Below are 14,123 nucleotides of genomic sequence, written 5' to 3' on the forward strand. Positions count from 1 at the left end.
CCCAAGAAGCATAATTTAAAAGGGAGACAAACACCTGCATATCCCAGCAAGTGAAATAGTTTTTAATGTGAAGAATGAAAAACAAATTAAACGTGAAATCATGTATAATCACAAGTAAAAGAATATTATCATTAATTAAAAAGAAATCATCAATATCATCTCTTAAATTTTAAAGACGCAAAATAATACTTAAACAATTGGAAACGCTATCCCCACATTCAAATCTTTTCTTTGGCACTATTATAGAACGACAAGCAAGTGCATCTTCATGGTTTTCGGAAACCTCGTACAATGCTCTCTGTCTCTCTCTCTGTCTCTCTCTCTCTCTCTCATACGGCGTCATCGAATCCTGTCCAGTGATCGGTCGATGCAACAACTGCCATGGCCCGCGAGCTCTGAGCACCATAGTGATGCTGAACGCATCGCGTGATTTGAGAAACTCCGTATCGATTCGTCGCAGAGAGGGAGGGAGAGAGATGGGGAGGTCGGAGGTGGTGACGAAGGCGGAGAAGCTGATGGAGGAACACATGAGAGGGAACGACTCGTCCCACGACGCTTGGCTCGTGTTCAGGTCAGAGACCTGGCTCTCTCCCTCGCCCGCGGGGAAGGCCTCGCTTCCCACCCTGATTCCATGGAAATTGTCCGTATGCTTACCTGATCTCTCTTCCGTTTCGCTCTGCGTCTGCTGTCTTCGGCCCACATTTTTTTTTTTCTCGTTTGGATTCGTTCTCTTCTGCTGATTGTTGTGGGTGTTGGGTAAAGTAGCTGCTGAAACGAGAGCGACAGACTCAGCTATTTGGAACTTGCGATTGGAGCACTAAAATTTCATCAAGATCACTCTCAATTAGATTCTGAACTCGGGACTAAGTTTTATGGTTCATAGTGAATGTCAATTGGATAGATTGGTGGTTCACTGGAATAAAATAAAATGAGGTAATCATAGACAGCATGGATCAAAGCGAAATAATGTTGTTACCGCACCATCAACAGCTTAGTATGTTCCTGGGAGCATCGGAGATGACCAATGAAGTAGGACGCTTGCTCGGTTAATGTGGCTCGGTTTTGCAGAGCTTAAGTTGAGGTTTGTAGTTTGGGATTTGATTTGTGGGTGGTTGGGCCACAATTTTAAATTGAGTTAAAAAAGGTGCATAGTGTTTTGAAATGATGAATGACAACTACGAGTGCAAAATGCAATGGGTTCCTCATAGATTTTGATACTTATGCAAAATGAAATGCACCAACTATGTTGAAGCACCAAAGCTTTAGTTTTCTTGCGATAAGTCTTTTGGTCCTCTTCATTGCTCTTTTTTTGCCACTCCAACTATCTTGGATTCGACCAAAAAAATAAAAAACTATGACTTTGGCTAAGATAACAACAACTTGATTTGATGCCAAGCAACGCATGCTGGATCTGCTTGCAATGAAAAAGTAGCATCGTGGTTTTTTCCCTTTGGGTTCCATTAATACAGAGAAAATAGGCTAAGTCAAGGAAAGGATGACTACCTTCTGGTGTCAGAAGGCCACTTGAAAGTGGTGACTTTTGGAAGGAAGTGATTTTAGCAACAAATATCAGTTTATGCCTCATCAAGGTTCCAAATTTTTAACTTTGCCAATCTTTGCCACCCCTTTCATTGGATTGGTTTGTGGCTTGACCTGTTATTCTATATTTACTACTATAATGCGTGTAGTAGGACATTAAGGTCCATGAAATTGATGTGGCACGAAGTACCTTAAGATTATTCACTTATTTAACCGGTGAGGAAGTTAAATATTGATCTGCTTGTGCTTCATTGGTGACTCTGGAAATGAGGAGCAATATTCTTCACATAAGCCCCAGTACACACTTTCAGACATGCACAAACAACACAAGGAGACAGCATTATCACATAGATTATTGAAAAATAATTATTTCTTATGAATTGCTGAGGCGGTGTTGAATTCCTTCGTCTGGTTTTTTACAATCTGCGGAATTATGTTGCAGGTAGAGCTTGCTGCACTTCTTCATGATGTAGGTCAGCTCTCTCTCACTTGAAGACTGCATTTTTACACAATCATGAGTATGGTAACCGGGGCTGACTTTGGCATTTATGTTCTTTTTCCAATGGAGTGTTAAGGTGTTGACCTTCAAGTGCTGTGTTTCCTTTTCTTTCTTTTATATAACATAGAATCTGTTACAAGCAGTCTGCAGATGACTTGGACTTGAAACTCTTCCCCTTCCCTTTACTAAATGTATTTACATGTCTGTTAATCATCTGAACATATGATTGCCAGTCCTTTTTCATAAGGGTCCTCTGGACTAACTCCTGTGCATGCAGATAATCAACTGTGACATTGCTTTTGTGTGCTTAACCATCACTTTTAGGATATTCCACAATTTATGTTGAGAAAGAACTTATTATTAATACTAATTCCTCATTGCAGGTGACGACAAGTATCTAAGGTCTGGATTTACCTTTTGCCATAGAAGTAAGATTGCACAGTATTGTTTCAGGTGTAATTGGTCACTGAGAACCCCTATCTTTGCATCATATGGATACATTGTATGTTTGCTTATCAGATTGCAATCCATCCTTGAATATTATCTTATGCTTTGTCACGTATTCAACTAAAAGAAAGGTATGGGCATTGTTTTTTGTTTGCTATGCTAATAAGCTTGTTGTTTCTTTTCTATAATTCAGTTTTTGAGTGTCTCCATTTGTGTTTCTGTTTTCCCATGCAGAGATCCATCTGAGGAAAAGATTGTTGAGAATTTCCTTGAGGAACAGGGAGTGGAGGAAAGCAAGAAGATCAAGATCTTAAGGATAGTGAGGGGAATGGGTAAGGGTCTCTTTTTCCTTCTCGAGAGCTAAATAGGAAGGGGAATGGGCGACTTTTTTGGAGTTTTTTGCTTGCTCTACATTTGCTTTCTGTCTTTGTCAGTTCAACTCAATTCAATTATGTGAACGACGCTTGAGTATGTAAATTTTCTGAGCATGATGTTTTGTGGTATGTGCTATGCTCGCAGCACGAGACATAGACTTCTTATCTTATTGACCTTGGTTTGTGGAACACCTTCTCTTTTACTGGAAATGTCATCATGAAGCTGTGAAAAGGTTTGTTACGATGCTCAATTTCAAATATTTATATCTGCAGATAAAAAAAAAATTATTCCTTTGGAGGAGGTTTCGTTGGTAATCACATCGTGCAGGAAGAGATTGGAATTACTGCAGTACCTAGATTGATAGACCTGGCCGCCCATTGATGTAAGGTTGCTAGTGTGAATGGGTTGTCATCATTATATAAAAGTGTTCTTTGGTGACTCGGATAAGTGTAGGTGAGGCTGGAGTATGGTTTGTGTTTATAGGTGCTATAGTAAATCTTGAGATACTTGTAATTAAATTCAGAGCCTTATTAGTTTTGTGTTCACTCTGTTCTGAGACAGAAGAAAAGCAATATTTATGGCATCAGATTATTCATATGGTTTACCAGCAGTTTAGCAGTCTTGTCACAATACAGATTATTTTCAAAGAAGCACTTTGATGGTCATATCGTTCCATCAATTATTTTTCATATACGCATCACTGGTCAAGATTTTCCTTTTGTATCTTTGGGATTGGCAAGTCCACTAGAAATTACATATCAGTTGGTGTGAAAACTTATATGACAGATTTTGGCATGGTCAGGTTTCAAAAATGAGATTAAAGGGCTTGCAGAAAAGGAAATATTTCCAGAATTTGGGGTTGTGCAGGATGCTGATCGCCTTGATGCCATTGGGGCCATAGGTAATAATTGAGAAATCTTGAGTAGTATTTTCTTGATCTTACCTATGAAGAATCTTTGTCTAACCGGATTTTAGTGTTAGAAATAGAGAAATACTGAAAGTTGAATGATGCCTGGTGATATTTACCCGCATAAGCTCGTCACATGTCCTACCCTTCTGGTTTTGTGAGATCTCTTTGCTCCATTCACTTCTCTGTTTGTGACTGTGAGAAAAAAACCACACCTTGTCATGCAAACTAATGCATATTTGTTGTCTTCTAACTCCATCTGTCCTTGTACTGGTTTTGAGATACTTTCGTATGACATAAGGTCGTGTGCAGGAATAGCTCGTTGCTTCACTCTGGAAGCAGAAACAGAGTTCTCCACAATCCTGCCATCCAGCCACGATCAGATGTTTCCCAGGAAAACTACATGAAGAAAGAGGAGCAGACTACCTTGAATCATTTATATGAGAAACTTCTGAAGCTGAAAGATTTGATGAAAACAAAGGTAAACAGAGTAGGGTTTCCAGTATGTAGGACCTACCTTCGTTGGTGTTAGTTTTTGTAGTTATTCCACATGCTTGCTCTTTCCAACAGTTACTACATTCTTTTCAGAGCTGATAGATGACCATTTAAAATAGACCTTCTTTCTGATTGTGTGGGGGTTTGAAATGCTCAGGCTGGACGAAGGAGAGCTGAGAAATGGCATAAGTTTATGCTTGAGTATCTGGAAGTCTACAAAGAGTGGGATGGGCGAGCCTAGGAAAGTGATTCTCTTTACCGAGTTCTTGGGTTCCACGACATTTAGATGGTTGGCATTTTCGATTCTTGTGTGTTGGTCTTTGATGTTGTTACTGTGGAACTGCCGGTGATACTGAAGAGCTATTATCACCATCACCATTTACAATGGTTTAGCCCTTACTGATTAAAATACCGAAATTTATCTATAGTAAAGCTCTATCGTTGAATCCAGTTTTTCCAAGTCAGTTGCCTATGCATTGTAGTCATGATGACCTACTAGCTTATTTAATTCCGTTTCTTGTACGCTGCATTTGTGAGAATTCTTTTAGGATTCCGATCACAGTTGCCCATTTCAAAACTGTTGCTATGTTTGTTATAACAAAAGATGGATGCCATCGAGATTGCATTTCGTCGGGGATGAGACATTCTCTAGACGAGCTAGAGATCAATCATGACTTACGAGCAGTATGGGTTGCATGGGGATGTGGATGATTCTGCTGCATCTTGATGATTATTTTAGCTCTATGAAGAGCAATTTTATACACACTTCAGTCAGACATAATGCCTACAATGGGGAAAGCACTGCAGGAGAGCATGAAATGGAGAATGTAGTGCGAGTAAAGTAATGTATGAACTTGGGAGATAGAGAAATAAGATAGTGGTATTGTTGGTTTAGTGGTTGATTAACGAGCACATATGTGAACACGTATATCGATTATGTGTGGGAAACAATCGATAATTTTTGCATTGCTAGCTGTAGATGATTTTTCAATTTGGTTTATCTGCCTGAGTTTTAGTCTAGATTACGATGTCATAGAAGTATGTCATGGTTCACTCGTGAGCTGAACTTGCGATAAGAGTGAGGCGACAAAGAGCGAAACTATAGTGAGGTGCTGTTAGATAACGTGGACAATTAAATTCTAGACATAAAATCAGGAGTGATGGAGACTAGAAATGCGAAATGATTTTGATAAAACTGGTTCGTTGTCATCTGATTTAAGAACTTCACCAGCTCTTATACAACTCGACTAGTCCAAATTTTTGGGCGATCATAAGAGTGCACTCTTCTGCAGGGCATGATGCATTTGGATTTTTACTACCGAAAAATTCCAACGAGGTTTGAACCTCAAATTACAACAAGGGGAACAAACCCTTTTGTCATCTCTTGAGTGAGCAAACCTATAATTAAGTCGGCGCAATCAAATCAAAGACGAAATTCTACAACAACCTATAATTACGTCGATGCAGGCTACTAACTTGATCAACTAAGGACATTAAGCAAAGCTGAAGTCCGGTATTGATGCCCCCACCCGTTCTATCCAGATACAATTTAAAAGCATCATTGGGCTTTTCAAATAATAACCACTTCATTAAAAAAAATCCGACAACAGCATCTTATCAAACAATTGGAGAGAGTTTTTATTAAAAAAAATAATAATAATTACAATGAAACAACTAGAGAGCACGTTTCTATAGAAAAAGGAAAAATCGAAGACCCATAGAGAACCTCACGCTAAATTAATCCAAGGCCTGAAGCTGCTTGTTGTTTCTTCATCTGAGGAGGAGCTGCTTGTCGCGTCTTTTTTACGTTTCTGGAGCGCGCTCCGTTTTCCCATGTCCTCCTCCCACTTCCTCAGTGTGGCTATCTGCAATTCCGCTTGCCGATCGCCCAGCCGATACTCTAATTCAGGGATCTGCAAGTGCCACGCGGCCTTAAGGAGGCTCTTGGGGATGCCGTCGGCGACGTACTCGTCCTCCCACTTCCGCAGAACGTCCGGGGAAACGGCGGCTTTGTGCTCCGGCGTGTTTCTCGCACCATTCGAGCACCTTCTCTTGGGTTTTCGTGTCGGCTATGTACTGCGGGATGACCATGACGGCGGCCTCCGCATGGCGGCATAAGTAGCCCGATTACGAGACCACGGCCTCATCCTTCGGAGGATTTGACCCGGTAAACCCCAGCACTTCCCTTTCTCAAGGAAAGTTTGCAGAGAAGGCAAATAATAGAGAGGAGAGACATAGACGGTCACTCCGTAGAGTAGAGAGTATATATAGAAGTTACGTTAAGATATCTACAACAACCTACCCGCATATAATCCAAATCAAAGACGAAATTCGAAATCCGAAACACGATCTTTCAAATAATAGAGGGGAGAGATAGATGGTCACTCCGTAGAGTAGAGGGTATATATAGAAGTTACGTTAGGATAGCTACAACAACCTACCCGCATATAATCCAAATCAAAGACGAAATTCAAAATCCGAAACATGATCTTTCACAAGTTGACGAGGCTTTTTCGCAGTACTGCAAGAAACGTATGCCCAAGCTTTTAAACCTTAAAAAACAAGGTCACATAATTTTTGCTTTGCCCCAAAACTCGCCTGGCTCAAAACTGCTGAAAGCAAAATTGGATCGTTGATTTAAAATTCGAAATATTTTGAAATATTTTCATTATCAACGAATAACGAAAATATTTTGCTTTGACCAATATTCTTAGGAGATATAAATGCTTAAAAAATAAAAATAAAATAATAATAAAAACCTTGCACAGATCGTTGATTTTTCATGGAGCCCCATTTATTGGATATATTATAAGAAAAAAAAAATTCACCCAAATCCATGGATCTAGAATTATAACCCGTGAGCACTACAATAAAGTCTACATTTCGTGTCCCTGAAAAGGGAAAGTGAAAAAAAAAAGAAGGTGAATCGTGAATAAGCTTTGCATGACTTCTTCGTACTTCTTCATGGGATTTGGATGACTTCAACTCCAGCACTAAACATGCATTGACATCATCACTCTAAGCTTTACATCAGAAACAAGCATTTGCCTCCCGAAAGAAAGATTTAAGAAACGAGAAGTTCATGTTATACAAATCTTCAAAAGTTTAGTAAGAATAAAATGCGAAAGGAGAAGTTCATATCACTCGCACCAACGTCATGTAATATACTGGACGCTGTCCTACACTTACCACCAGGTCATCCAGTGTCATCAGGGAAAAACAGGAGACCGCCACCGTACATGAAATCCAAATCGTCTTTCCGCTGTTCCAGAGCAATAGTGGCCAGAGCAAGTCTAAATGCTGAAGACCTCACATTCCTGGCTAGAACTTACATCTCCTTTTCCCTCCGAGTTCCACGGACACCTCAGTCCACTGCTCCTCTTTAAGATGAGCCAGAGAGTTTGCCTCACAAAAAGCTTCTGCTTCTGTCTTGTCCCTGAATAAGAAAAGAGACTCTTATCGCATGCAGTGTCGCAACAGTTTGGAAGCTGGTTCAGCCAATGTTAAGCTCGCTACAGAACAGCTCCAGCACCTACTATCAATAATCCCAGTTCACTGGACGATTATAAGATAAGCCAGCGCAAGGTCGAGATCTTTTCCAATCCAGACTAAAGATTAAGTGAATTCTCCAGGAAGAATCTCTCCAAGGTCGAACAAAAAGGAAGAAAATATTCATTCCTCCTCTCCATCTCTAACGTTTGCTATTGCGAACTTTAAGGAGGGCACCGGCACATAACTAATAAGCTTACATGAAATATCTCGTGGAAGTTTGATATCTTAAACCTGTCACCCGCAAAAGGATGTCCAGATTCCTCAAGGAAGAAATAAGAGAAGGAAATAACAGAAGAACCTACAGCACAGCAAGCCTTTGCGTAGGGCACCTAAGGATCCCATATGTCAAGATGTCTTAGAGAGCAACGAAGTTGCCTTTGTCGAAAGGTTGTGTGATAGAAGGCTGCTTATCAGTTAAATGCGATAAAACCTCATTTAACAGTGCTAACAGCTATCATGTTTGAATCATTAACAGCTTCTTCATTCTTGGAATTTATGAGGGTCCTTGACCGCAAGAGATAGAAATGCATGAGTAGGAAAACCCTCCTCACGCCACACTCATTCATATGCAGATACAATTTTAAAGCATCGTCGAGCGCATCAAAGAGTGGGAGCAATACCCAACCATAGCATTTCATCAAACAACTGGAGAGCACGTTCTGATACTAATAATAATAATAATAAAAATAAAAATAATCTCCCATTGATAGCGAGAGAGAAGGTAACATCCAGCATCCATAGAAAGGTTTACTAGACATAAGAACAACTATGCGATTAACCAGCTCGCTCCCTTCTTCACCACATTCTTCCGGTGAGCCTCCTATTATCCGGAAACCTAAAAACTTTTCCGGCTCGAATTTGTCTCCCAATTTCCTCCGTGTCCCTCTCTGCCAAGGCTATTGCCTTAAACAAGATCCTGTAGCACATCCATTCCCGCAATTCTTCCATCTCCAGGTAGGTCACGGCCGTGAGAAGGCGGTGGGGGACGCGGCAAGGGTCGATGTACTTGTCTTCCCACTTGCGCAGCTCTTCCGGGGGGACAGTGGCTTTTTTCTGCAGCGTGTGCATCTCGCACCAGTCCAGCACCTTCCTCAGCGATTTTGTGTCGGCAACCTCCAGGAAGATGGTCCCGCCGGTGCCGGCCACCGCCGCGAGCCGCTCTACCAACGGCGATTGCAAGGCCACGGCCTCATGGACCACGAAGGCTTGGCCTTCGTAGGACTGGAGCCGATAAGACTTCGTCATCGATCGATGATGCACTGAAAAGGAGAAAATTCTGTAAGGAAAGTTTCGAGAGAAGAAGGCAGAGAAGTTTCGAGAGGCGGCAACTCCGTAGAGGGCATATGTAGCAGTTACCGCTAGGGTTTCGACGATCCGGGTATTTACCTTTCCCTAATTTATGACCGACGGCGACCTATGAGACCCCAAGCGAACGCTCTAAAAGCAAAGTGATAAAAAGAATATTTCCTTCCTTCCCCCACCCTTTTCTTTTTATTCTCGTTTCCTTTTAAAATATCCTCTCTCCTTGGAAATTTATTTTCTTTTCTCTCCTTCGCCCTCTCCTTACATTTTTCCTTTTCGACGGACAAAAAAAAAAATCACCTTTTGATGTCCGGTGGAAGTAATTTTCAAGGTTGTTGTTGTTGTTGTTGGGGGACCACCCATTCTCTACCTCGCTGCAAAAAAAAAAAAAAAAAAAAAAAATTGAATTTTTGATAATGTTATAATTCAAGCTTTTATACGATTGTTTGATAAATTGCTCAATTTTCATAATTTTTTTTAAATATATCACGTCTCTCGACTATTGAGTTGCGATCCACCGCCTCATATAAGCTCAAATCTTTTGGGATAGATATCCAAATATGGTATTAACGATTGGATTCCGACTCGATTTTTTCTATTGCATGGGCGCCGATCCCGCTCGTCGAGTTCCTCGCATGTGAGAAAAGCGGGCGTCGAATTATGATCTATCTCCACTCATGTATTTCTGACATGAATTATTCTAACCTCAGTAATTTTCGAAATATGGTCGAACTTATTTTGTAGATACTGGAATTTCCAAGTGTGTGCTAGACTTTGAAGTATGTATTGTCAAATGGGATTATGCTTCTTCTTCTTCTTTTTTCCTTCCCTCCGCCCAATCAGAGCCTTCGATCTGGGACAGCGGGTACCAAACGCACGGAGTAGATTTAGGGTCTTCTAATTGGAATTAAGGATGTCTTAATGCTTGTCGAGATGCGGTTAGTCTAGTGGGAATAAATCCCGACCGTAATCCTCACGCCACACTCATTCATATGCGGTTTTTTTTCCAAATTAATTTTTTTTAAAAAAATATTTACAGAATTATTTTTTTAAAATAAATATTTACAAATTTGGGCATCGCTCGGCGGTTGAAGTGCCGAGCAAGGCCCATACCCGGGCGGGGTTTTTTTTTATTTCGTATTTTTTTTAATTATTGATACTTATAATATTTATTTTATTTATAATTTTTTTCTTCTAAAGCTTATCTTTATAACATAATTAGCAATAATTAATGTAAATATTTATTAAGATCTATAATTAATAAATAATGTTGTAATTATGTAATTAATTAAAAATATTCATAAAATAAAATTGGTAAGATATATGAAAAAATGAGATTTTCATAATATATTCATCTATTGGACAAGCGGAAATCCAACCGAAAGGTGAAACGGTGATGTGTCAAGATCGGCGGATCGAGTCGACGACATTGGATTGGGCTCAAATTTAGTCGGCTGAAGCGAAACGGTGTCCTAATCAATATTCATTGCCTCTATGAATTTGCTTACAAGTTGACTAGCTAGAGAAATCACTGAAGTACTCGGCCGACAAACTAAATTACTAAATCTTTCATAAAACAAACCGACCAGAGAAATTACTGAATACCTTTTTTTCACCATGACAAAGAGTAATAATCCCGAAGCTGCCTATCAATCATATAGCCTGCTATATTTCCAGGATCAAGAGTTGCATCGCCTCTTACATAGAGGTGGTTACATAAAACCTTAGGAGTCATAAATGAGTTAGCTAAAATTATTATATTAAGTAAGTCATAAATAAGGTTTCTGAATATATTAAAATTTTGATTTTTGTAATAATATTTTACTTTCTTTATTTTCTTCCTTTTTCTTTTCCTCCTACCTCCGCCACCACCGGCCGGCAATGGTCATTGGTAAGCTTGTGCTTACCTGGATTTGGCGGCCCTCGAGCTCGCCGGCCTCAAGCGAGCGCTAGCCTCTAGCATGCCGGGATCGACCTCGTTTGTGGTCGATTGCCGGGCTGCCTGTTATTGTCGAGCCCTAGCAACCGGCGGAGTAAGGAGGAAGAAGGAAAGGAAAAGGAAAAAATAAGAAAGAGAAAATTTAAAATTTTGAAAACTTAAAAATTTTAACAAGTTTTCATCTCGATGAATCTAGGCACGGCGTAGAGGAATCGGGGCTCGGCCTCGATATTACCAGGCTTTGTATCCCATGCATGGGCATTGGCATCCTGGCCTCTGCATTCACACGAGGCACTCGCCTAGACGTGGCCGGTTCCGTGAAACCGCCGGTTCCGGTTCCTAAAAAAGGTGGAACCGTCGGTTCCGAGTCCGGTTCGGAACCGCCGGTTCCAAGGCCCAACGGCTCTTTTCCCCCGGCCTCCTCCCTTTCTTTTTTTTTTTTTAAACGGGTCGGAACCGGCCCTTGAGGGCCGGTTCCGGGCCCACGGGTCCATTTGGCCATGTCTACACTCGCCGGTCTTAGAGGGAAAAAGAAAAGAATAAAAAAATTTCATTTAACAAAAAATAAAAATTGTCCACAATGTTTGTGATGGGAAGTACCTCAGCCTAAAATCATTGTTAATAAGGAGTCTTTGGCCAACGAATTCCACGGCTACGTTTAAATACCCCGCTCCTTATATAGGAGAAGATCTCGCATTTTTCATAAATGTATAATAAACAACTTTTCCTCGATTGGATTAAATATGGAAGTGTTTTGTCGGGTTCAGTATGGGTTACTAGATTTATATTGTATGGAAATTGATCAAAATAGGTTAAATGGGACAATTTGAGTCGGACCATTTTTCTCCCGACCCAACTTATCTGTTTGTTGACTCTACTCTTACATAAGTGCCAACAAACAGATTCCTCACTTCTGAGATAAGTTGTAATAGTTACTCCAACTAAATTAACTCACATGCATCTGCATATGCTTTCTAACAATAAACAACAAAATTAGGATTCATGTCAAAATGCTCACCGTGAGTGGTTTAGACTTGTCAAAATGCCCTTCAGTGGGATTGGTAGCAGATAGGATTCATGTCCCTCCAAGTAAAGTTGCTCGTACGCCTGTCTTAGAGATACTTATCATCTGTTGTCCAGTTGCTTCTGTTATCGGTTAAGTTTGTATATAAGAAATTGCAATTGAACGACGAACAACTAACCCGAAGCCAATGTAGATGAGTATGCAGAAAGTTGATCCGAGCCCAACGTATTGTCGTTGTGTCCTTAAGACAAAATTCGCCCCCTCAATTAGTACCCGAGGAAATTAGACGATTGTCTCCCAGGATAGAACGGATCTCGTTCCTCCGAAGTGGTACGTATTCGGAGGATTCCACCGAACGCAATTTTTGTAGAAATAATCGCAGCAAATGAATGTATTGAAAGAGAGCGAAGAAAAATGATGATGAAGTATGTTTTCGGAAAAACCGACAGTTATATATATAGTCACAAACAATTGAAGAGTCACGAGTGAATCAAATAGATGAAGAGTCACGAAAGTCACGAAACCATACGGTTTCGTCTATGAAGGATTACGAACCGAAACACCTCCTTTCGAACAAACATGTTCGTTCAAAGAAAAAGTTCCCGAACAAACACATCCGTTCGGACGAAGGAAGTGTTTAGAAATTTCAATAGTGTCTATTCGAATTGTGTCCATTCGGTTTAAAAGGAGTAGAGCAAAAAATAAAAAATAATGGAACGCGCTGACCTCGGCCCGAACCGAACCGAGCCGAGCGGGAGGGCGACGGCGGCGCGCGCGTGTGGGCCGACCTAGCTTTGCGTAGGTCCTCTCCCTTCCACAAAAGTGGGGTGCCCCTTGGGGCCCAAACCCATTTGTGAGGTTCCAATATTTAAACCCATCTTCCATCTACTCTTTTTCCCATGTGGGACTCTTCATCCTTCATTCTAATTCACTTATTATGGGATTTCTTGCAACCAAATCCCAACAATCCCCCACATGAATGAGATATTCAAATATCATGACTCTTCGTATATGCATGAGATGCAATGTGCGATTATTTCATGAGAGAACGTTGCATCGGGATAAGTAGTCCGAGACTTTGAACTTTCCTTAGTGAAATCTATCAGACTTACTTGGTCAATCAGTAGACTTGATGTCTTTGAACTGTCGACCTTTGGTGTAAACCTAGACAATAGAAATCACACAACTGTCCCTCAAACAAAATTGGTTCTCACTGTTGTGTTCGTTTTGGCCATGAACACCGCCTGGTCTCATGAGTGTTTTAGAGAATTCGGCCTTTTCAATTCTCACAGAAGCGGCCCTCACTTCACACTCACATAGGTGATTTCTGAATGTACGATATATTGCACTCTCAATTTAGAATCATTAAAAGCTTTCGCTTAGCCTTCATATATTAGTACTGTCTTTATTCGGGAATGAGTAAAAATTTACAGTACTTTACACTGTCATCATAACTTGGTTGTCCCTTTGAACCTAGATCTTGGGATCTCCAATCAACAAGGTAGGGTTTCCGCTATGACGACTTATTTATTGGCCTTAACCCCATTCCGCTTGATGTTTTCACAACCATCTCTCTAGTTAGGCCTTTCGTTAATGGATCCGCAATATTATCTTTTGACTTCACATAGTTAATTGTGATAATTCCACTAGAAAGAAGTTGTCTTACAGTATCATGTCTTCGACGTATATGTCGAGACTTACCGTTATACATGACATTCCTTGCCCTTCCTATTGCCGCTTGACTATCACAATGTATACACACGGCTGGCACTAGTTTGGGCCAATTAGGAATATCTTCTAAAAAATTCCAAAGCCACTCTGCTTCTTCACCAGCTTTATCCAAAGCAATAAATTCTGCTTCCATAGTAGATCTTGCTATACAAGTTTGTTTGGATAATTTCCAAGACATCGCTTCCCCACCAAGTGTGAACACGTATCCACTTGTTGATTTTATGTCTTTTGTGCCGGTTATCCAATTTGCATCACAGTATCCTTCAAGTACCGCTGGATACTTTGTGTAGTGCAAAGCATAGTTTTGAGTATG

At 40.5% G+C, this 14,123-nt stretch overlaps 1 protein-coding gene and 1 pseudogene across 4 annotated transcripts in view; one reads left to right on the forward strand and one right to left on the reverse strand.

The window, feature by feature from the left end:
* The window catches only part of LOC125316167, a 71,922-nt gene that overhangs the window by 22,691 nt on the left and 35,108 nt on the right, over positions 1-14,123 (reverse strand). The window lies entirely within an intron of this gene.
* LOC115738207 lies at positions 460-4,702 on the forward strand (annotated as a pseudogene).

The sequence above is a fragment of the Rhodamnia argentea genome, chromosome 8 (genome assembly GCF_020921035.1).
Source record: "Rhodamnia argentea isolate NSW1041297 chromosome 8, ASM2092103v1, whole genome shotgun sequence".
NCBI classification, from domain to species: domain Eukaryota; kingdom Viridiplantae; phylum Streptophyta; class Magnoliopsida; order Myrtales; family Myrtaceae; genus Rhodamnia; species Rhodamnia argentea.